The sequence below is a fragment of the Electrona antarctica genome (genome assembly GCF_951216825.1).
Source record: "Electrona antarctica genome assembly, chromosome: 5".
Classification (NCBI taxonomy): Eukaryota; Metazoa; Chordata; class Actinopteri; order Myctophiformes; family Myctophidae; genus Electrona; species Electrona antarctica.
Window position 1 is genome coordinate 17,265,813 of NC_136810.1, and position 23,239 is coordinate 17,289,051.

The 23,239-nt window shown below is 42.3% G+C and overlaps 1 long non-coding RNA gene across 1 annotated transcript; it reads left to right on the forward strand.

Moving 5' to 3' along the window:
- The first annotated feature begins 54 nt into the window (after positions 1-54).
- On the forward strand, positions 55-1,807 carry LOC306923339. The gene is made up of 2 exons (XR_013790045.1): positions 55-1,108; positions 1,173-1,807. It is a non-coding gene; the product is annotated as an uncharacterized lncRNA (long non-coding RNA).
- Positions 1,808-23,239: the final 21,432 nt, after the last annotated feature.

The window sequence follows — 23,239 nt, forward strand, 5'->3', positions numbered from 1 at the left end:
CCCTCCCCCCAACTAGGGTTACATCCTATTCATGTTCTGGGGGACCACAAACAAAGGTGGGTTTACTATAAGGGGCTGTGTTCACATGAAGTGGATGAGCGCTTTGGATATCGTATCCTGAGTGCTTCTTAATGAACACACTCAGCGTTTATTGTTTGAAAACCTTCGGCCTTTGCTGTGCTCGAACGCTGCGTCGTCTGCGTTATTTTAATCAGAATCAGGTGTAAAACAGTGAGTGAAATAATTTTTTGTTATTTCTATAAGAGAAGGGGAAGAAGAGGAAGGGAGGCGAGAGGGAGAGAGAGCAATAAGAACAAACAAAAATATCGACATACATACCGTATGTGTAGTACCTGAATATAAGACATAAGTTGCAGTAAGTACCTGAAGTAAGACATAAAGTTGCGGTAAGTGGTGGTAGGTGAGCATACTGTAGCAGCAGATATATACTGTGCATGATATGCTATGGACGTTAGTTAAGGTGTGAGAAAACGGAAGTCAGTGATGTGTCGGCCCAATAGTCCACATACGGTAACTGACACTGGTAGAATGTGCAGGTAGGTCCATTTAGCAGAAATACCCTATATAGCTGAAAACGCTAAAGACGTATTTCTCATGGTTGTGGTAACGATTCAACGGCGGGTCGTAATTGACCGGATTGTCAGATGCAGGAGGATTAAATGGAGCGCTGAGGCTCCTCTCCAAACATGAAACTGTTTTCAGCTTGAAGCGCCATTTGGCGCTCTGCCAAAAACCACTGGATGCCGGGAGCGCTAGAACGCCATGCTCTGCGCTGGGCAGATAACAAGCGCCCCACTGGCCCCAGGGTGTCTTTACCATAGAAATGCATGGCAGAGAGAGAGGTGTTTACCATAACATTTGGCAGAATGGCTCTGGCAATCTGGCATCTCATCGATTGATTTATCGAATACTTGTTGAAAAAACGGCATGTGTTACAGTAAGACAAAAGATGTATTCAATTCATCAACATATCATACAAAAATTAACAGAATTATACATGTCGACACAAACTTTAAGTGGTACCCTCTAGTGTTGTGGCTGTACATTCTTTGCACTCACTTTGGAGAAGTAGTTCGACCCTGACTTTGTTTGACCTGAATTGAACACACCCTAAATCAGCGTCATTGGTAACACATGTGTTGATGTACGAGGGCAGTGTCTCTTTGACTATCTTAAACACCAATCCCATTGATATTTGCTTAACCCTGTCTTCTACCCTGAGCCATTCCAGACAAGCGAAGTGCGTTGGAATTAGGTGGGTGACAGGCTTATGGCAGAGAAAGTAGTCGTATCAGTTTGTTTCAAAAAATGCTTTCTTGTGGACACGGCCCCTAAAAGGGCAGGGCTGAGTAGAAGCTATACAGACCGCTGTCCCTTCTCTGTTTACAGATTTTATATATGAAGGAATTCACACATTATTTTAACTTGAATATTAGATTTTATAGCAATATGTTTTATTTCATTAACTCACCAGTATTGTTTTCAAACGTTGCACTCGGTCTTAAATTTTGTTTCATTTCTTTGTGTATATTTGTCCTTTTTTTTTTAGGGAGGGGCGGGGGTTCATTTGGTTCTTAAAGCATCCATGGCAGAGTGAGTGAGTCCGCCACAAATGGGAAGTAATATATTAAGAGCTGGTCGTATAGCGTGTCGTGTTTTTGCTGATCATGGTGATTGTTGTGATACGGTCCATAGTCCATACTGTATGTGATATGTAAGTATGTTATTCACTCTGTATTTGATAGCAGAAAAAAACAAAACATTGTATCATGCACTTCAGCCAGTTGTGGAATGGGCTGTTTTCTTTGTTTCTTTTTAGCAAAGAACTGTCACTTTAATAAAAAAAAGGAGAACAAAATTCCAATTCTATGTTTTTTACCCCAATTATGTGTATTGATTGAACAATGATGTGACACAAAATAAAACAAAACTATTGTATTGAATTAGAAATGATTTCATTGCTTTCGGTAAATAAAATGGTCTGTTAGATTATGTCAACCAAAGTCTGTCCAGCACATTAACATGGCCATCATTTAAGACTTCTTCTCTTAATGGGTAAATACATCTCAAATAAAATAGAAAACTATTAAGACCATTACTACATCAAAAATCAAAAGTCCCCCCCGTCCCCCCTCTGGATTGTCGGTGGTGAGGTGACCACCGCTCCGGTGGTGAGGTGACCACCGGAGCTGAAATAACATTGAGCGGTGGTGAGTAAAAAACAGAGAGAAGGGCTGGGGCGGTGGCGGTGGTTTGCTCTTCACCACGGCTCGTGACATGTAGTTCGGTGGTCACCTCACCACCGAAAATCCAGACTATGAATGAGCCTTTACTGTGTATCTATCAATAAAGGCAAAAAAGCCCCAAAATATCTTAATATCTATAAAGAAAGATGAATTGGTTTTGTTCACAGTCAACCTTTCCTATAACAAAACGTCCACTGACAGGTTGTTTGGGCTTTATAGCCACCATGCAGTCCAGCTGTGTGCTGTCACACTCAGCATGACATCAGCATCCCATAATACTGTGCTAAATCATCCTCCCAGGCTTCCTCCCGTGGCAGCAGGTGGACATACTGTTAGCTTCCTCATAATGGAGGGTCAACTGTCAGAGTTGATGAGACCGCCATCTGTCTGGCCGCGGTGACGTGGTCACCCTCGCCCCCACCTTCCCGTGGGGGGACACAGCCCGCATTGTTCACGCCGCCGCGGTTAGCACCAGAGTCTGCTCCTCAGCTGGTCTCTGTGACATCACGGACGAGTCCAGTCCAGTGGCGAGACATACTGTACTCTGTCCAGATGGGTGTATGTATTTATAACATTACAGTCTAAAACAGTGTTGATGTTTCGTCGACTAATACTGTCACGAAAAATGTTTGTCGACTATCCTTTTTCACTGACGAAAAACTAAATGGAAACTACATGAAAACTAAGCTATGGTGACTAAAAGTAAGACTATTGACAATTTTGTCAACAACTAAAAACTAGACTAAAATGTTTGCACGGGACTAGTGGACAAAATATCCAGTATAAGTAAGACACAAGTCATTTTACACTGAAAATAGCCGATCTACAAGCACACAACTGAGCTTGTAGATCGGCTATTTTCAGCAAGTGAAAAATCATCACTGTGTTTGTACACAATATTTACTTTCCAGATCAACGTGTAAAGCTAATTGTCACTACAATTCATTTCAGTCACTACACTGAAATGAATGGCTTGAATGCAGACCTTTATTAATCCCAACAGGTAATTCAGCTTCACCCCGCTGGTTTCAGTGAGAGACACTTAAACGCTTCTGATTTATGAATCTGCAAATGGTATGTAAATCACTAAACTGGAACCGTTAAATTGAGACACTATTTGAATTTGTGTCTGTTCCTGCAAACGTGTGATAAGGAAGGAGAAGTGGATTTCCTTCCAAACAGAGGTTTAGCTGTCTGAAAGAATGTCTTCTTTTCCTTCACAACAAGCCTCCCACACACTGTCAGCGCTGTCTGTTCCGTCACGGCGTGTCCCGCAGAGAGGGGATGCGATTGGCCAGCGCTGTCTGTTCCGTCACGGCGTGTCCCGCAGAGAGGGGATGCGATTGGCCCGTCACGGCGTGTCCCGCAGAGAGGGGATGCGATTGGCCACGGCACTAACTGATCTGCCTCTTATACAGCAGGGACTGGGAGGCCTCGCTGTCTACAGTGGCGTGCACAGATAGACACTAGGGGGTGCTAGAGCACCCCCTGCCCTTTTGGCAATGTGCCCTTTTGAAAAAAAAAGAAAAAAAAACTTTTTATTTTCTTCTTTTTTTTTGATTTTTCAAAAATAGCAGACCTACAAGCCACCGAGTGGCGCGCTATGAGCTTGTAGATCTGCTATTTTTCAATAGCTAAAGCATAACATAATGCTAACACCAAAAGGGGTTCCCGCCCAAAATGGATTAAGGCAACCGGCCGGTTCCACGCGCTGCACAAGGTGCCCTTTTTTAACTTGAGCACCTGCCCCTCTAAATGTCTGTGCACGCCACTGGCTGTCTATGATGCTGTGACTGACTGTACACCCCCCTCACCTTGCATGCAGGAGACCTTATCACCAGGGTTACACTGATGGAAGAAGACACAGGGGGTGGTAATTTACAAAAAACACAAAAAGTTAACATTATGAAGATAAGAGGTTTCTGCCCGACAGACAGCAACGCATTCCAACCCTGGTCACCCCGTCATTTTAAGGCCATATGAGTTCATTTGGAGACTGAGAACATAGTCCATGAGAACGCAGGCTAGCATTAATGTGACCCTGACTTGTTTTTCAGTGCTTTGTTGTGACTCACAAGAGAGACGAGCTGAAGCGATTTAAAATCGTCCTGGAACCTTGGAACCCTTTTTTCCCTCGTTGGAATGTGTCTCCGGCGTCTGTTGGAAATTGGAATGTGTTTGCATGGTGTGCATATGAGCTGCAGTTGTAGGTTCAGCTGTAGTAGCCTAGATGAACCTGCTCATTATGGAAAGAAGAATTAGGCACAGTGTGTGAGCTGAGATACACAGAATGGAGACTCATTATTGCCGTTAAAGAAAGTTCTCAAACTGGAGCCAAAAATAAGCTGTTTTTGCCTGACACCCCATTGACACACGTACGCACACGCGCACGCACACATACAAACATACACAAAGTATGGATACACCTCAAGTTTGCATGTCGTCTCTGTCGGGTGGAAACCTCAAATGTCCAAAACTGTTACTTTTCAGGATTCTAATTCAAAAACAGAAAAAGGAACATAATCTAGAAGCTCAAGGGATCTGCTACTTTTACTTTCTGCTACTAGATACTTTTATGTGATCAAATACACAAAAAGTTCAAATATGGAGATAAGAGGTTTCTGCCCGACATCAACAATATCATTTTAATCTTTAAACTTAATTTATGTAATAGAACAGACTGAACAGTGCATGGTGTTTAATATGTGTGGCTTTAAGGGATGAGTTTTTCACAGGTGATTACTATAGCCTACATTGGGAACAGACCTCTTTTTTCATTTAGTGTAGCACTGAGTATTTCCAGTGAGCAAACATCAAACATGCAACAATAGTTGCACCCTGACTTTGTTTGACCTGAATTGAACACGCCCTAAATCAGCATCATTGGTAACATGTGTGTTCACACTACTCATGCCAACAGACTGGCTGCCATGAGAAAGGCCTATCAGACTGGCTGCCCAAATCTTACATTGTTTTTATGCAGTCTGAACAGCGGAAAAGCCTAGTTCAGACCGCGTAGGCTACATCTTCAACACACATACCATCATGAGGCCAAATGCATCCAAGCTGCATGGAATATATTGAAAAGTCGTTACATCCCTGATGTGTGTGCTGCTGTCCAACAAAGATGACTGCCCAACAGTCATCACCCGCCGTCCCTACTATACCCAGGTCAGTGTTTGCTTTCGTTGCCTCGTTTTAATCAATTATCATGTCAGTAAGTGGACAAGTCACCTGATTTAAGGTAGTAGTTCCCAAACGTTTTCCATGCCTTCAAAGTGTGTACCGTTTTGTGTGGATAAATCCAGGGGGTGTACGTGTGGGCCATAACGGTGCCATGCAAAACATACTCTCTACCTATATGCCTTCGGCCTGGTGGAGACCTGCACACCGCCATTTGGAAGAAAAACTATTAAAACTGCTGATTGTGTCTTATCAATTCCTCCTGACTGATGTTTCCTGGGATTAGGAATGTATTAAAGCACAATGTGTGCCCAAAAAAATAAATAAATGGGGTCCTGGGGGCCTGGCATCCTACACCAGCAATTAGATTGTCCCATTCATTCAGAGACAATAGTGCAATGGCTACATTGAAGCATCGCTAGTACTAAACAAGTTGCTCAGTGACCTTATCCTGACAGGACCGACACCCTGGGATCTGTAGTAGTCCCGCCCTGTCATTGGCTTTAGCAGCCAGGTTGCCATGGTAACCATACATACCCTCACCGTGGATCAGTGGTGGAATGTAACTTATAGGTACATTTACTCAAGTACTGTTCAAGTACAATTTTGAGGTGCTTTTACTTTACTGGAGTATTTCCAATTTTCAATACTTTTACTTCTAACTCCACTACATCTCAGAGGCAAATTTAATCCACTACAATTATTTGAAAACTTTAGTTACTAGTTACTTTGTAGATTTGAATTATTGTTGTAAAACATACATTAACCACTTCAGCCCTATTTCAACTTTGGCTGGTTGAAAATTGCAGATCTACAAGCTCACAAGCTATTGTGATTTGTGTAGGTTCTAAACCCAGAATTGGGACACTAGCAGTTGTGGCCCACATTGCATAGTTATTTATGTTTGATTTAACCAGAACGTGGATACAACAATATCTCATTGTTAATCCTTTATGCTGTTGCCTGAATCCCAGTGTATAATGGCATTTTATTGTAGTTGTAATGTATTTCTCTCATCCATATTCATAACTCAGGTCAAATACAGTTTTTGTGTGTGTACAAACCCACATATGTGTGGATTTAATAATTTAGCTTTGCATAGAGAAACAGCCTTTCTGTTGTGAGGATGAATGTCTTATAAATATTTCATGTGTGTGCTGTGTGAATTGTTTCTGATATAAGCTTCTTATGGCAACAAGAAGACCTGTCTCATTACAGTATAGTCTGTAGACTAACAGCTTGTATTCTGAGTATCTCTATGCATATACTGTAGGATGCCAAGAAAATAAAGTATAAGTGCTAACTAGGGTAAGCAAATAGACATAAAACCTGTCATATGTCGGCATACTATCTAAGCCAGTGGTTCTCAAAGTGTGGGTTTAGGGTTAGGACCCCCAGGGGTCCTGGGGGGGGGGTCCCCAGCATAATGTGTTTATAATAATGAATTGCATTTTTATAGCGCTTTTCCAAGTGCTCAAAGCGCTTTACAATGGTTCATTCATTCATACATTGGGAGGTGAAGCGGCGAACAGTCGACGCCAGCGTCCTCACTTCCCACATTCACACACCAATGGTGGCAAGCTCACACCGACCAACTCATTGGAGGCAACGTGGGGTTCAGTGTCTTGCCCAAGGACACTTATAGGCTGGTGTGGATATGTTTTTGAGTGGTGTAACCACATGTGTGTGGCCGGGTCTGTCCCTGTGTCCCTGTGTCCGAGCACGAAAATAACGTTCACCACCAAGTGTCACTGTTGCACAGCCTAACACACAGACCCACAGACCAGGGAGGAGGGCTTGTACAGTACAGTACAGTACAGTACAGTACAGTACAGTACAGTACAGTACAGTACAGTACAGTACAGTACAGTACAGTACAGTACAGTACGGCACCACTCACTTCAGAGGGGTCTGATTTTTATCTTTCAATATAATAACATTATATATATTTATAATAACAAATATAAGCCAACATTGTGTTGCAATGTGTTGTGAGCTCATAGATACCTAATATCACTATTTGAAATACTGATATACTGTAGGATTTAAGAAAATACCACCGTCCCTCCCTGTTTTATTTATTTATTTATTTACACAAATCCATGACTGTACATCCAGATCAACCGACTGGCACTGACTGAGGAGGTACAGAGACATTACGATGAGATGCAAGGCTCCTAATGGTATGGTTGGGAACAATATCAAATATATTATTAATCACTAAAGGGCCTATAGTGGTTGAATTCCGGGTGACCCAAGGTGCACAGGTTCAATCGTTCAACAACAGCCATGCAGGGAGTGTTACAGTATATAGTATTGTTTAAACGTCCTTTGAGCTCTCGCTCACTATAGCTGTAGTTATAGGTTCTGGGAAAAGTCTCAGCGCCGGATTAACCCATTTAGGCCTGACGTCGAAATTTAAAAAAAATGTCTTCTAAATCCTGACAGTTTTCTGAAATACCTACCGGTATGTTTCTATATCAGTGGTGCTCAATGGGCCTAATTCATGTCAAGGACCCCAAAAATTATATGTAATCGGCCACCGACCCCCATCTGAAAATATGTTGTTCCAGGAACCTCTCGGAAGCAAAGATTTGAGTTAAAAACATTTTCAAGATTTTTCAAAAAATAGCAGACCTACAAGCTCGTATGAGCTTGTAGTATGAGCTATTTTTCAATAGCTAAAGTAGAACATAATGCTTAAAACACCAAACGGGGTTCCCGCCCAGAATGGATTAAAAACAGAATCAAAATGCCATCATCATCAACTGCCAGCGCTGTCAGAATAGCATCCCCTCTGGGCAACGGGGTGCAGCTCGTCCTGCTGGCACACAGTGAGGGGCATGTCGGACCCTCGCTCTGGGCCCCCCGGTTGTATAATCTGATCTGTCCGATGGAGCGGCGCTTCGCTCGTCCGCAAAGGATATAAGAGCTTTATTGTGTCTTTCCAAACCCTTTGTTGGGGATTGTTACAACATTTCTAGGTCACCGCCTGTGCTTGAACGCTTCAATGAACCAAATGAACGTTTGCACGTTGGGGAGAATCCCCCCCCCCCCCCCCCCCCCTTTCCTGCGTGAGCATGCTAAGCTAAGAGAGTGAGCGAATCTGTGGCATTAGGGAACACAATTAGACCCCCCCCCCCGCCTTCCCCTTTTTATTCACACACCCCCATCCTAACTGGAATGAGGGAACAACAATAGCCTCGTTATAAATATTTGCCTCTTCTCGGAGCAAAACCCTGTTGTTAATGTGTCGTCCTGAACCGTTTGCCAGAGAAGCGCTCATTCAGGGCCATAATAATTGGGGCCGGGAGGCTCCTCTGATCTCCAGAAGTCTCTCAGCCCCCTTCCTCTTCTGCCTCATTCACTCGTCCTCACGCGATTATCTTTAAAACCTTATTTGGCCCCGATCGCTCATGGAGGGAGGGGTTGAGTATATGTTAATGTGACATGGTGTTGAGGCGAGTCACATGTTCAATTGTGACCATTCAATGACTTCTTAAACCACTTAAACCTATATAGTTAAGCTGACCAGGGCGGGGTCTCCATATTTCTATACATGATCCCCCCCCCCCCTCCTTTTTTCTAGCCTTGCGTGGCCAGACAAGGGCTTAAAAATAATTCACACTTGCACATTTGTCGGGTTTCCAGGTTCCTGTTTGTCTCGCAAAGGGCCCTATCTTGCAAGGGTCTAATGCCTAAACTTCTTTAGTGTTTTTCGCTATTAAAAAACATTTTTAAATAGTTCAAATAGCCTATCTACAAGCTCACAACATGAGCATGAGTAAATCGTCTATTTTCACCTTTTTTAAATGTTTTTCAAAACGGTAAAGAATGCCGAAAAAGTTGAGCCAAGATAAGGCCCCAAATCTCTGCCAAAAATAGCCGATCTACACGATCATAGTGTGAATCATTGTGAGCTTGTAGATCTGCTATTTTTGCCTAATGTTTGCCTATTTTCACCAAATGTTAGCCTGAAATGCCCAGATTAGAGACGATAGGCTTGATCGCTAATGGTCTGTGTCATCCCCTGGTGAGCCTCTGGGTTGATAGACAGAGCCATTGTGAAGTGTATGTAAAGAAGTCCATAAGAGGGCCCCAATGTGTCATGGACTCACAGGGGTAAATTGTGCTGTAAAAGTCGATACCTGTGTGTTTATTGTAAGAACCTGCTGGAAATCTAAAGGATTCAGTCACAAATCTGCCGCGGCATGCATGGTCACTGCACTTTGAATCCATTATCCGCGCCAATTACACCTCCATTACATCAGTGATTATAAAAGTGATAGATGATGCAGCCAAGCATGAAGGAAGGGCAAAGATGTACTTTTCTAATCCCTTTCTGTGCCTTAAAGGAGCACTTCAGCCATTTCATTAGTAGGCACTGAACTGTCCTCAGCCCACCTCTGAGAGAGATCTGATAATGAGAGTGAATGAGAACCAATTATATGAAGACAGTGTTGGAAATGGGTTTCATAAGTGGTCCTTTAAGACGATGTCTACAATAAAGGTTCTACATAGGTTACATAATACACAACCTTTTAGCTGAGCAAAACGGCTTACAGTAGGGCTATCCTACTATAAATGTGCTACGTCTCTGCGTGCGTGCGTGCATGCATGCGTGTCTGTGTGTGTGTGTGTGTGTGTGTACGGTTGTAATGCACGTAACTCGAGAACCGTTTGCCCCACCGACTTCATATTCAACACACACATTCAACACACCCCCCAGGGAGTGCAGTGCCCGGACTCGAGTCGGTCGGACCCACGGTTCTCCAGAACCACCACAAAAGGCTCTGGTGAGGCTCTGCCAGTAGGCCTAATCAGCCTAAATCCCCTCACCTGTGCAATTTCCAGTCTCTGCCTCAGCCAATTGAAAGTTGACAGGTCTAGTTCAACAAAAATTTTCAGGGGGCCACAAACATTGTCATAAACCCAAGCGGCCGGACTTCCCCCCCAAGCTATCAATCTCATCTACACTAGGTGCAACGTGCTACCACATTTTCACAACTTTTATTTAAGGACGGCAACCCCTTTTGGTGTATTTTCCCTTCAAGACGGGAACCTCTTATGGCGTTCTTGTTGGTATACTAGGGATGTCCCGATCACGTTTTTTTTGCTCCTGATTCGATTCCGATCATTTGATTTTGAGTATCTGCCGATCCCGATTTTTCCTGATCCAACACTTGTGCCATATCACAGTACAATCTGCAAAATCACAGACAATAGCCTATTTATTTGACTTCTGATCGGATTCCGATCATTTGAAAATGACATGATTGAACCCGATTTCCAAGCACGGCATTAGATCGGGACAACCCTACTATGTACAGAAGTCAGTAGCCTATATAGCAGCATAACATGTTTTTGTAATTTTTGAATAAATATTTTAAGTTTTTCAGAAAACTTACAGTAGATAAGGATTTAGAAGGCGTTTTTAGAATCGTCCTCAGTCCTATGGGTTAAGATGCTATCTTAGATCAGATGTAGACCTATTTGACAGTGCAGAAACATATTGCCTTCACAGACACACACACACCGGCCCTTTGCAGTGATCTAACTGAAAGTGACTGGAGTGAGTGCTTCACTAGCCCTTCACTAGTTATTTTTTGTATTACTTTTTACCAGCAGCTTGCAAAGCGGCTGGTTAATGGCTAGGTGTAAAACTTGCGACCGAGAGACTGACACCACAAGTCTTGCTGCTGAGTGGGTTGCCAAGTCCGCATATTTCAAAAGCCCACAAAAAATACCTTTCAACACATTACTTACACACACTCCAACTCGCTTACAATTCGCAGACCTGGCAACACTGCATCCCGTCTCGCCATTGGCTCCGCCGCCACCACACACACGCACACCTGGAAGCCACCGCCCACTCCACAAAGTGTGATCTACTACTAGCTCCACTCCGGAGAAACCGCGGACTGGAGGAGGAGGAATTGTCGCATCACGATTTTGCTTATTCGTTCTAAATCTCTGTATATAAAATATAGCTAACTCATCGAATCTCTTAGTTACATCAATATTGTTCTTCGCCAATAGTTGGTTTGTGCCTAAGTATTAAGATTATAAAGTTCGCATTGGGCATTTTGACTGCCAGGCACATTCCCATGCAGCCGTTTCCCATGATCACGGTGGTTTGACCCAGAGCCATCTAATAGAAGAGTTACGATATAGAGGGGGCAGAAACCGAGCGCTCAAGCGCTGTTCGTGCAAACTGGCCTGAACTGAGCCAAGCTGGGGTTGGAAATACATTGTTTTCAACGAGGGCGGCGCAAACAAGAGCATGTGTGCAACATGACAACTGTTTTAAAGTATTGTATTGCAGGCAGCCTGTGAAGTTGGTGTCAAGGTGATGTATGTATGTTTGCTCAGCAGTTGCTGATGTCTGCTCAGAAGGTTTGAGTATTTACTCAGACCGAAAACAAATTTGAGGGAACGTTGCCGCGGACCACCGCACCGACCTCCGCGGGGACCCCCCTTATATTAAACACACATAGATACGGAAGCTGCTGGTTATTATTCATAATGTATGAATTCTTGTTTTATTACTCTTCCTCTGCCAGTAGGCTTGCAGCAGTGTTGTTTTTGGCAGGAAATTTCTATTTTAGTTTTCACTCTCTTGAATAGTTTTCATTTAGTTTTAGTCACATTTTAGTCACCTGGAATGCTTTAGTGTTAGTCTAGTTGTAGTCAACTAAATATAAGATTTTAGTCGACTAAAATGTATTTTGACGGGCCTTGATGCATGCTTCGCAATGATTGACTTTACACATGCTGAAAATAGCCGATCTACAAGTTCACAACGTGTCACGCTGCGACGCGTTGTGAGCTTGTAGATCGGCTATTTTCAGCATGCAACCACGTGTAAAATGACATTTACTGGAAATCTTGTGCACCTAACATTTTAGTCTAGTTTTTATTTGTTGACGAAATTGTCAATATATTTAGTCTTAGTTTTAGTCATCATAGCTTAGTTTTCATTTAGTTTCCGTTTAGTTTTCGTCAGTGAAAAAAGGTTATCGACGAACATTTTTCGTCTTAGTTTTAGTCGACAAAATCTACACTGGCTTGCAGCATCGACTTTTTTTTTCACCTACAAATTGCATGATCTTGCTGATTCAGAATAGCTGACCGCTGCTCAAGCAACACATTTGGCTCGAACTCTCCAGTGATCTTTACAAGGCACATTTCTGACATAAGCAGTCATATAGTGATATACTGTGATATGACGTATATGACAACCTGCATAGACATGATATGGCTGGACATGAATCACTTCTGCAATGCAAGCAGCAACCCTGCAGCTCTGCATTCGGCAAACCATGAATCACTTGGATTGACACCGCTCAGCCAGCGAAATACACCAAGGAGCGTTTCAGAGTCGGCAGCAGGCAGGCGGCATGTGAATAGAACATGACATCCTGTACACTGCTATTCTTTAGAGGACTGGCCCTTATCTGGGAAGGGAGATGCAATGTGAAAAGACTGGGAGAAAAGGATGCTCGGCCCGACATGTGTAGCAGACCTTTGGGATAATATTAAATCAACAGAGAGCTCTTTCTGACATCATCTTGGCTTCTATTGTTAAAACCAAGCGCCCAGGATATGAGAAGACCGTAAAGACACTGCGTGATGTGATTCATGGTCAGAAATACCACAGACAATGACGTGACACGACTTTGAAAGGTCTATCTGGACAGTTGTAATAAATAAATAAATCTTTGTACAAAGTGGTGGGAAGCTCTTTAGAGGAATTAATGAACATGGCGTCATGACTAAAATATCTACAAAACCATATTACACACAAAGAAAACCCAGGAAAGTGTTTCTTGTGTCTCAAACATCATTAAAATAAGCTCTGGTTGCAAAAGGGGTGAAGTGGCCCTTTCAGTAATTGCCCGACTTTACTTATGGGCTAGAGTCCAAAAAGGTTTCCATTTATTATTCCACCCCGTGTGACGTCATGTGGGTCAATACATCATCATGTACTTAGCGAGCATTACTCGAGCTCACCCTGTTTCTTCAGGAAAACAGTGCAACCACACTTGCAATTTCCCAGAATTGCGCCTTTCTAGTTTTGAGACGTTGTATTGTATGTATTGTTTTCCTTTTATCTCTAGTATATCTCTGTGTTGCAATGTCTTTTTTTGTGTATCCCTAGTTACAGTACGTTTCTTTCAGCTGTGCAGGATTTGCCGTCCGTCCCCAAAGAGCTTGGAGGCATGAGATCATAAACAGATGGGTTGTCTACACCCCGGCCAAAGCTAATGGGGATTCCTGCTTCCTGACAGTTCAACAGAAACAAAGTGAAATCATATACTGTGTGTGTGTGTGTGTGTGTGTGTGTGTGTGTGTGTGTGTGTGTGTGTGTGTGTGTGTGTGTGTGTGTGTGTGTGTGTGTGTGTGTGTGTGTGTGTGTGTGTGTGTGTGTGTGTGTGTGTGTGTGTGTGTGTGTGTGTGTGTGTGTGTGTGTGTGTAAATGGCAGATCTACAATCTCACATTGCTGCATGTCTAACTTACAGTATTTTTTAATGTAATTGCCATATATTTTGTGTGTGCTGCTGTGCACATGCGTGCGTGTGGGACATCTGCAACCCCCTCCTCTTTCTCAGAGCCCATATAGTGACTGTTTTCTATTAGAGAGTTTCGTCACATATTCCCTGTTCCTGGGTTTCACACCGCTGTGTGGCTGCCTGCACGAGGCTTTGGTTTCACTGGAACCACTAATTCAGTCACAGAGGGGAGCAATATGCTCTCATATGGAAGATAATCTAATATTCCCACAGTTAGATTCTCTAAATGCTGCATGCCTTCTGCTTGTTGCTTATTGCGATGTCTATAGCAAAGGCGAGGCAAGTGTATTTGAGTTGCACATTTCATTCACAAGGACAATTTCAGTGCTTTACATGAGGCATATAATGCATTTAAAGGCATACTGATGCATTTTTAGAGAGAGAGAGAGAGAGAGAGAGAGAGAGAGACTATTGAAACTGAAACTGAACAGTTTTGCCAAGTTTGGTACGGGTCAAAGCAGAGGCATGGTCCGCCCCTGTTTTGAACTCGGTCTCTAATCATAATAATAAATCTCTAAATGATATCTGCATGACGGGAATAGATCATTAAATATGACAGGTATTCCAATTCATATCCTTTGATCTACTGAGCCCCCCGGCCTTGACTTCACACCTTTTGCAACCAGAGCTTATTTTAATGATGTTTAGGACACAAGAAACACTTTCCTGTGGTTTTTATGTGTAATATGTTTTTTTTTTTAATATATATTTTAGTCATGATGCCATGTTCATGATCAAAAACCTGTCATGAAAATATGGTCTCCCTTCCTAGACTACAAAGTCACACCTCCTCCACGCAGCCTCCCCCTCTCCACAAGGAGGGGAAGTGCTGGGCATTATGGGCATTGTAGGAATTCAGCAATCCAGTCAAACACACAGACTTCATTATTTTTCTGGTCATGGCCCTTTTTTATCAACTTGGTGTACACCTGGTGTACACCAAGTTGATACATTGTTGTACGGCTTTTGGCTGTGTTTCGACTGCCCCCCTCCCCCTCATACAACAAATTGGAAATTAATTGCGAGCTTGCAACAGTCAACAAGTCTCATGCATCAGCTATACAACAATCTGTTGTGCAGGTGTGAGTGAAGCCTTAGAGTGCAAATTTCAAATGCTACTGTTATCTACAACAAATACTAACATTGAGTGACTGACTGCAGTTTCTTCCAGCGGTGAAATGTCCCTTTAAGAGCTGCATGAGGCCGATACTACAAATGCCTTCTAAAGCAGTCGTTCTCAAACTTTTTCGCGCAAACGAACCCCAACTTGTGTGACACACACACACACACACACACACACACACACACACACACACACACACACACACACACACACACACACACACACACGATTTTACTATTTCAGTTGGATAACTCACGAATAGATTTAACCAATATTTATTATAGAATCAGAATACAAGTGTGCATATAATATATTATCTTGGCGTTCGGCTCTGCTGCAATTTTCTCCCTGCTCGGCACAATTAAACACCATCATTAAACATAAAGAGCAGGGAGATAGATATACAATAACACTCCCCCATGGGGAACAGAAATAACAGAGCCCCCCCGGTGGTGCTGGGGTGGTGGTGGGAGCAAACAGTGCATAACAACAACCAGGAACCATATGCAGAGGAAGGCAGGAAGAATGCATGCAGTCTAGGTGAGCTTAAATACCCCACCCAATTGGTCAGCTGACTGCCACATCAGCGAATGACGTGTGGGTCTTGCAAACGTATAAAACTGTATACGCCCACATAGTAATGCAGCATATTAACCCCTCGAATACATTAGTGTGCCTTGAGCATAGCATGAACCCGCTCGAGTATATCTGACTGAACTAACTCCGCAAGCTATGTATCATATATTGTATAAATTGCATTATTACAGTGGAGATAATGTGCACACATGTACAAATGAAAATAAACAATATTTAAAGAGTAAGACGCATAAAAGGGACCAAGAAGTCACAAAGTGACTTTGGTCACTTATTGTTTTTGTGTTTATTTTTCTTCTCCTTCTTCTTCTCCTTCTTCCGCCAAAAATAGCTGTTCTGACTGAACCGTGCAGTCGGTTTTCGCGAAACGCGGTAATCTGGTAGAAGGCCATGCCATACGGTGACTATGCGAAGCCCATGACGATTGGCCAAATGGTGGCGCTATAGCACTCAATTGAAAATGCTAACTTTGAACGTGCATATCTCTTAGCACTTACCCTACCCCCCTTAGACAGCACTTCTTAGACTTATATAGCATTTGAAACAGACTTATAGCATGTCATGTAGACAGCACAATAAGTGCATTGTATGTAGTCATAGCACTTCATAGTATATAGTGTATAGTAGTCATAGCACTTCATAGTATATATGTACAGCATAGTATAGCATATATGTGTAGTTTATATGTATAGTGTCATTATATAGATATGTTCTAGTTATAGTTTATATGTATAGTGTCATTATATAGATATGTTCTAGTCACGTTCTTAGCTTACGCATGTTTCGCGATAAATGCTTTTTACATATGTGATGTATTCCCATGCTTTTGTTCTTGCTTATTGTAAGTCGCTCTGGATTAAGAGCGTCTGCTAAATGCCTAAATTGTAAATTGTAAATTGTATCTCATGAACCGTTTGACCGTTGGCAATGACACTTTGATACACATATGTGTCTCCTCATGAGACTCAAATTGGCCAAAGGGGGGCGCTATAGCAATTCTTTTTTAAATGAAACCTTTTTTACAGTCATAACTCATGCCTTGTTTGGCCAAAATTCATGGCACTTGTTTCCACATGTTCCTTGACTCATGGGGAACACATCTGTAACTTTGACAAGTAAGCTCCGAGCCTCAGATTTTCCACCATTTTGAGTAGTTTGAAAAATGCTTATACCTGATTTTCTGCCCTGATTTTTGAGCAACTTGCGTAAAACGTTCTACACACAATGTATGGACCATTAACGGAAATTCCAGTTGAAGAGAGGTTTGTACGTGAAAAACATTGCAGCAAAACACACTGTAGTAATGGATAATGACATGCCCAAAATGAGGACACACACACCAAAACACTGAATGATGTTACAGTTTACAATGAAACAACTGACTGGGTCCAGATAGCAGTTTGTTGAGCTCTCACCTTCGGACCACAAGGTTGTGTGTTCAAATCCGGGTAACGACAACTCAGCCTGTGATTCTTATTTGTGCATATTGTTCTTATTGCGTATTGTCTTCTTTCTTGGTCCCGCCTTATCGCTGCTTGCAGCTATATTTCTTAGTTTTGGTCGACGAAATCAACACTGCTAAAATGGCACCGATGCTTTTCCCATTTGAATGGGTTAATACGGGGAGGAGGGGGGGAGTTGGGGACTGAGGGCTGTGTCAGATAATATTTAAAGTGTCAGATTTCATATCTGTTATTGTTTTCATAACTCACCTATACTGCGGTATAGGTGAGTTATGAGAACAATAAAGCAGATGAAATCTGACGCATGACACTATCACATTAATTTGACTGTCTTCCTTTCTACTCTAGTCTCTTTCTTTCCCCATTCCAACTGTTCCTATTCACTACAATGTCTTTTACATCATGTGACGTGACAAGATTGTTTTGCCGTTTTAAGGAATTTGGGGTGGAACTGATTGGCAAAAATACATATATGAACATACAGTATTATTTCATTGCTGTCAGGCAGAAACCTCTTACATTATTTTTCCCGTAAACGAACGCCCTACTTGATCATACTATAAAAAGCATCAAAAGGAGATTTAGAAGCTCCAAGCCCGGCCTCACATCACACGTTTTGAGCGTGTCGATCTGCTATTTATTGTTTATTTTTTTATCCTGAAATGTAATTTGTATTTTTGGACATATGAGGTTTTCATCCAACAGACGATATCTGTCGAAAGGATAAAACACAACCATTACTCTCGAATCGAAATCCACGAAAATGACGGTGCTATCCAGTCCGTTGTTAATATTACATGTCACACACACACACACACACACACACACACACACACACAGTATTCTCTCCTAAGCATGTCCCCCTTCCCTTCCCCTCTCTGCTTGAGGCGTTGAGATGTGGAGGGGCCATATCTCTAGAAGGAGGACAGTGGTGTGATTCCTTATAAAGGCTACCATAATAACACTGACCACATAACAAACTCTGCTTTGTGTCACTCTGAGGAAGCATTTGTCCTGTTTTCAGAGAGAGAGAGAGAGGGTTGTTTAAGCAGAACATTGTGCTAAGATTTGTTATTTCACCGTTTTTTTTGCCATCATGTGTGTATTTATTTTAGTGCTCTGATGGATACCAATAATACTGTCTTAAAAATGTATATGTCTAGCTCCTTTTGCTTTTACCACACACCAGTAACTATTGTTTTTTTATGATAAACAACAAAGTAGGCTATAATACTGAATGTTAGTTGTTAGTTTTTTAATAGCAGGATATTGGTGTGGTTGGAGCAGGATATCGATTATCATCTCCCTCTCTCTCATCCCCCCCAACCCCCCCTCTCTCTCACTCTCCGTTGACCCCAGGGTTGATGTCGTTCACATTCAAACAAACTGTGCGTGCGTGCATGCGTGCGTGGGGGGGCCGGGGACCCAAACCCGTTTCATTCAGGACCGAGGAGTTTTGCTGAGTTTACAGGGCAGGCTTTCCTGCGTCACTGTGTGAATCGGGGTTGTGACTAGGGAACAATCGCAGGCCTGTGTGCTGCTTTGTGTGGCATGTGGGTGATGGCCAGCGGGTGGGTGGTGTGTGTTGGTCTGTAACCCACAGTGAGGGGCAGCCACGGGATGCTCTTCAATGAGCAGCCATCTGTGAACCGGGGAGGCTGGCTGGGAAATGCCAACGCAGTTCGGACCAATAGACTAAGATTTACTCTGAGACCAAATGAAAATTCGGCTTGAGATGTGGCCTATACGGAAAATATAGCTTATTACTATCCAGTATTTTCCTATACAGTACATTACTTTTTTGATGAATTAAATCATAGAGAAGCACATTTTTTAAATATTCCTATATTTATATATTTGTATAGATGAGCAAATTGATGCAAATTAGTTATTTTACAGCTATTTTTGTAAATTAACGCCCAACTTCATCATACTACAGCGTCAAAGGCATCAAAAGTAGCAGCTACTTTAGGTATTTTTTATTCATTTATTGATTGATTTTTGTTTTGAATCATGACAAGTAGTCGTTTTGGACATAATATGAGGTGTCCACCCGACAAAGACAGGATAGGCAGCAATATAATAGAGCCATAACACCTCTGACACCCTGCCTGCTTTTAATTAGCTCAACAAGCAGCACCTGTTTTAGGGCTAAATTCACACCATCTCAGCCAAATGCACCATGCACAAACAAGAAATATTACTATGGATCATTTGCCTGCAGGTTGAGTTGATTGGGATGACAAGTTGAAGGCAAGTAGCAAATAACGTTTTTCTTTCTCCCTGCAATAATGTCCTACCGACCTACCCCTACACACATTTCTGTGTGTTGTCACTGCTGATGCATCACCTGCCAGTGAGGAGCCCTCACCAGGAGGACATCGTACACCACCCGCCCCGCCCAACACTCCCTGGTGACAGAACATGGGGCAATTGTGTGTGTATAGAGTCTAGACGCTTGACAAAGCCGGATGCACTACAGTGGATTCAAATCCCACAGACTCTGTGGTGGGCAGCTGTAGCATACTTTACCACAGCGGAGCACCTCGGGAGCATGCTAACATCTATTCTGGTTTCTGTGTGCACCCCAGAATGTTTTTAAGTTTGTTGAATTCTGTAGGCCTATATTGATTTCATCATGCATGCAGATTCTGACGACAGAATTAATATTAAGACATTATTGTCCTAAATGCATGAGGCGTTAAATGCATGATGCATTTTTAACTAAACAAAAATTTATCTATACTGGATGTAATGAAGTTGGGTCCTTTGACCTATTTCATAAGTAGTGAAAATGTGATAATTAGGCCATACTCATGACCCATAAATATTTGTCCTGGTAGCAGACTACGGTTTGGGAAATGCACTGCTGTAGACAGGTCATTATTTGTGCCCCTGTACTGTAGTTCAAGGGTTCCCAAACGTATCAGGGCATGCGGCTCAAAATAATTAGATGAACTGGGGACCCGTCTAGCTCTGGACCATAGCCCTATGGTCTTCTCCAAGTCCTTAGGGCTATGGACCAGAGCTAGGACCCGCCCACCCTGACAAGTATTTGGAATTGTAGTTGTAGTTCGCATTACATTTAGTTTGACTCGGTTCCAGAATATTATAAAAAAAATGTTTGCCTCATTCTTTACATAATATTTGACAATTTGGCCAATTTGTTTTAAAAAATGTTTTAAAAGGCATTCAATTGTACGTTTAGAAATGTGCAGATACCCTTTTATACACTTGTATGATGGTTTGTTTACTGCTGAATGAGAACACATAATTTGAGGACTCGACCCCCAGTTTGTGAACCACTGCAGTGATGCATAAAGTGATAAATGCAATCCCACCGCCTTCATAATGAGCAACAGACATTGTTGCTCTAAGCCTTGAGCCAAGTTATTCACATATTTAATTAAGTTATAGGCTCAGGAACACGAGGGGGGAAGGGGGGGGGGGCTGTCTTGCTGGTGATGTAATCCTAATATAATTTCCCGTCAGGTAAATCTGTTGATGTCATTGTCTCCTGCCGGTAATGACAGTAACCATGGTCTATAGAGCGTCGCAGTCCCGCCTCCTACCCTGGACCAGGAAATGAAACCCAATGCATTATTCTCATAGACATTTCTTAAAGTATTTATTTAAAGACGGTTACGCCGCGGACAAAGCCAACTCGAGTCGTGACAACTCATGACAACACAAACAATATTTTGGACCAAACAAATAATTAGAAAGAAGAAAAAAACGCTTTTTTTGTTGTTTTTCTTCTTTGTAATTATTTGTTTGGTCCAAAATATTGTTTGTGTTGTCATGAGTTGTCACGACTCGAGTTGGCTTTGTCCGCGGCGTAACCGTCTTTAAATAAATACTTTAAGAAATGTCTATGAGAATAATGCATTGGGTTTCATTTCCTGGTCCAGGGTAGGAGGCGGGACTGCGACGCTCTATAGGGGTACAATGGTTAATCAAACTAATCAATTGAATGCACATTTTTCTTTCCTCATGGTTTTCGAGATTCCTATATACAGTTTTTCGTCACAAATCATGTGATTACAACTTGTGAGCTTGCCTTGCTTGTAGACCTGCTAGTTTCACACCAAAAAAAACTAGGCTACTAGAATTTTGTGTTTTATGATGAAAAAAACCCGAATTGTTAGTATAATCAATAGCCCTAATCTAAAGCAGTTTATCTGTGGGTGCATCCAAATAATCTCTCATGCTTTAATAGTCAGGAAACACATATGGCAGAGGTCGGATTTGACTATTCAGATGTGTCTAAATGCCTCGCCAGCACCACTATTATTATTATCTCTCTCTCTCTCTCTCTCTCTTGTTAACTGAGCTAAAAGGCTTGCTATCAGTATTCGCTCAGATTAGACTTCCTGCTGCTTGTCAGACTCATTAGTATGGTCTATTGGCTGGCAAATAAAAGTTGTGGGCGTCCGTGGCCTTGACATTTCTGGAGTTAAAAAGTACATTATTTGCCTCTGAGGTGTATAGTTGTGGCCTTTGTTGTTGTCAATAAATTCTTGTAAGGCACAAAAGCCAAATGCCAGGACAGGAAGGCCTTCAAATAAAAAAACAATGATTTCATGTCCATGGAAATAATGAATTTACATTAAGGGTTAAGGATAGTTCTAGTTTGACTATATAGAATAACGATATAAGTGAAATAAAGAAATAACACTGTTTATATCAATACGTACTGTATGGTTACAAATTACCAATGTGTACAAATGTAACACTCGATGCTCAGCCCTGGGTTAAAGACATTAAGAATTCAGAATGTCTATAGTAAAAACATATTGACAGGAAAGAAGTAGAGGAGAAAACGATGAAGTCAGCTGGGACACGGGGACAGTGTGGCCTCAGGAACATATCATTCATTTCTACACTTTCTCCTCCCTGATTTATAGACATTATGCCAATTAATTCCTCCCCACACACATGTCTGTGTTGTATCCTACTGACTAGTAATGGGGACCAGTGGGGAATCCCCACCGGGAAGAAGTAGTCTTTGTCCAACTCTTCCCGGCCAACACTCCCTGTTATTGCGACTGTAGGTCGCAGATTACTATGAAAACCTGAAAAATATGTCAGTCCGTCCGTCCGTCACGCCTCGTGACATGATCCATATATGGCCGTCAGTCCGTCACGCCTCATGACAGGCTCCATACAGTATATGGCCGTCTCCATAATGAAGATTACGAGTCACGACACTGACCTCATCAAACCCTGGATAGCCATACATGGAGAAGACTGCATCATTAGATCTGCATATGGAGCCGGCAACTCTACATGTGACCTCAGACCTCAAACCCTTAGATCTCCATATATGGAGCTGACCTGTTCTGACAATTCATATGTTGATCCTTCCTCACCTGTCCTTCCTCTTCGATGTCTCCCTTTTGACGGATACCTGTCCATTCAAACTCTAGACGGGCCCACCACAAGTTATTAGCACAGCTGCGCCCGGCAGCCGGCGAAGACTTGAGTTCTCAACAGGCCCGAAAATTAATGCCCGGCCCTAACTGGGCCCTAACTGGGCTGGCTTGAGGCCCCGCCTGGCCTTACTAATAATTGGCACACACCCTACCCGGCCCGAAAACGACAATACAAAAATAATAAAAATGGTCCATATATGGGCATTCCCAGACCAGACCTGTTGTTTCAGCGCAACCTTGCTTCTTGCCCTCAGGGCGTCTTACTGGTATTAGGTTTAGTATTATTAATAATGATTATAATTGCGTCCCTTTCTCTGAGTTGTCAAAATAAAATGGAGGGCAAAATAGTTTTAACTAGAAATGCACTTTGTCGAGCTGCCAACTTGCGCTTTGCACACAAGTGGCCTACTTGTGATGTCAACTTACTGTCCGCCCCTCTTTAAAATATAAAAAATAAAGACGAAAGCCATAAACAAACATTTTAAATAAAACTTACACCAATAGAAAACAAAATTTTAAACAACTATTAAAAAAAATACTTTCGAGATTTAATCGGTTCTTGCACTTAATATACTTTCCACAAAATGCGATGTGTTGCAT